Source organism: Atta cephalotes (assembly GCF_000143395.1).
Source record: "Atta cephalotes unplaced genomic scaffold scaffold00036, whole genome shotgun sequence".
NCBI lineage: Eukaryota > Metazoa > Arthropoda > Insecta > Hymenoptera > Formicidae > Atta > Atta cephalotes.
Window position 1 is genome coordinate 2,901,335 of NW_012130100.1, and position 2,763 is coordinate 2,904,097.

General features: G+C 37.5%; 1 pseudogene; it reads left to right on the forward strand.

The window, feature by feature from the left end:
- Positions 1 to 1,033: 1,033 nt before the first annotated feature.
- Positions 1,034 to 1,507, forward strand: LOC105621719 (annotated as a pseudogene).
- Positions 1,508 to 2,763: the final 1,256 nt, after the last annotated feature.

Consider the following 2,763-nt stretch of genomic DNA (forward strand, 5'->3'; position numbering starts at 1 on the left):
AAGGAAAACGCATCGTTGTACGCGTATCAGCGGCGTGAAGCGTTCAGCATAAGTTACGTACGATGTACGTACGACGACACATTATCGTTGTACTACATTTCGTCGCGATGAAGACTGTATAGTGTGGTTCGCGGAACGATTTGGCGTATCGCGTGAAAAATATCGTATCCGCCAATGTGCCCATGGAAACGTTATCTAAACAGCAATGGGAGGCGTATCATAGCGCGACGCATTGTCTGCGAGAAACCGTTCGCGCCGGACGATACGTGATCATTATCATCTCACCAGTAGATACTGCGGTCCAGCGCATTCAAATTGTAACTTAAATTATTATATAAAAATTCGTTCTACATTCCGGTCGTATTTCACAATTTATTGGACTATGATACACATTTTATAATTAAGGAAATTGCTACCGCGTACGATGGACAGGTAGATGTATTACCGATAACGAAAGAAAAATATATTTCATTCATTAAACATATCGATAGCATCGAAGATAAAAATGAAAAGAATTTAAAAAAAAATGGTGTAAAATTAAAATTCATTGATTCTTTCAAATTTCTAAATGCAAGCCTCGATAAATTGGCGTCGTATCTCGACAAAGATAAATTAAAAATTGTATGTTCCGAATTTTGCAAGCTCAGCGCGGAGGATTTCGATTTTCTCACACGAAAAAGTGTCTTTCCGTACGAATACATTGATTGCGTCGAAAAATTGCAGGACATGCGTTTACCATCGCGCGAATTATTTTTCAGTTCGTTGACAGGCGTATCCAAGAGCGATTACACTCACGCCGTGAATGCATGGCAGCGATTCTCCATCCGAACGCTCGGCGAGTACAGTGATTTATACTTGAAAACGTATATTGTTGTTATTAGTCGATATTTTTGAAAATTTTCGCAATAGTTGCGTCGCGAGTTACTGTCTCGATCCCGCGCATTATTATACATTATTATACATTGCCAGGTTTCACGTGGGACGTCATGCTGAAACATACGCGTGTAAATTCGAGTTGCTCATCGACATTGATATGATCATGTTCATCGAGCGCGGTATCAGTCAATATTCCGACAAATATGTGCAGGTTAATAATAAGTACATGCGTTCGTTCGATCCATCGAAATCATCCATCGTCGTACTTGATGTACTACAATGTGAATAATCTGTATGGATGGGCGATGTCAATCTTTGTCATACGCCGAATTTCGATGGATCGAAGACGCTGCGAACTTTGACGTGAGCGCGATCGCTCCGGATTCATCCACCACATTATATTCTCAAGGTCGATCTCGAAGCATCTACACGACCAACACACACTGACCGACACTTAACTTTCTGTCCAACGCGCGATAAACCACCCGGCAAGCGCGAAGATAAACTTCTAACGATATTGTACGATAAGCAACGTTACGTCATTCACTATCGCAACCTGCAGCAATGTATTCGTCACGGTCTTCGTGTAACAAAGATCCACCGGGTGCTACAATTCGCTCAATCTCCATAGCTCCGCGATTACATCTCAATACACAATTTAGAACGCGTGCAAAAAACGATTTCGAAAAAAATTTGTATAATGAACAACGTGGTATTTAGTACGATCATGGAGAATGTGCGCAATCACATTGATGTAAAATTAATAACAAAATGGGACAGACGGTACGGCACGGAGGCAATGATCGCGAAACCGAATTTTCACAGCCGCAGTGTCTTTGCAGAAAATTTGATCGTCATCGAAATGCGCAAACTCGAGACAAGCCGATTTACGTGACTATGTGCATACTCGACATATCGAAAGTCTGCTTGTACGAATTTCATCACGAGTACATGTCACCGATGTATCACGACAAATGCAAGATGACCATGTACACCGGACAGTCTCATTTACCATATAGAATATGACGATGTTTACAAGAATGAAACGCGATATCGCTAGATTCGACACGAGCGATTATCCGGCAGACAACATGTATGGTATGCCTCTCGCGAACAAAAAGTACCCGGTTTGATAAAGAACGAAAATAATAATGATAATGATCGAATTCGTTAGACTGAGAGAAGATGTACGCGGTGAGAGTGGATGGCAAAAAGGCGAAAGGTATAAAGAATAATGTTGTAGCGCGAACGATAACGTTCGATGATTATACGCAACAGTGTTTGAACGAAGAGATCGAAATGACTCACCATGTATACGATCTAAATTACACGAAGTGTACACGATATCCGAATTGAAAATCGTTCTGAGTCCATACGATAAACGATACGTCGTACGGACTCAACGGAGATATTACCTTAGGGGCATTGGTGGATACCTTTGTAATATATGTTACTATTATGTATTACTAATTGTAAGCATTTATTATGTATTACGATTATTGTACTTTCATATAATACATATCGTATGTTTTTAACATTTACATAAATATTATATACTACAATACTAGTATTTCAATTTACATTTTATGTATCCCATATTTTTTTATCATTTATGCGTATTACTATTATGTATTACTATTATTTTAATTTATACTTTATGTATGTTTTTACATTTATACAAGTATTATTATTTATTAATATTATTATTTTTGCATTATTACCTATGTATGTATTCTGCTCTATACATAAGATGTTACAAATAATTATATACTCCAAAGGGAAGATAATAGGAAGTAATAAAAAATATACGTTTATATAATGATATATATTTTTTATGTGTAGAAAAAAATACACGAATCAAAATTTTATCGAATAACATTGTTTGTA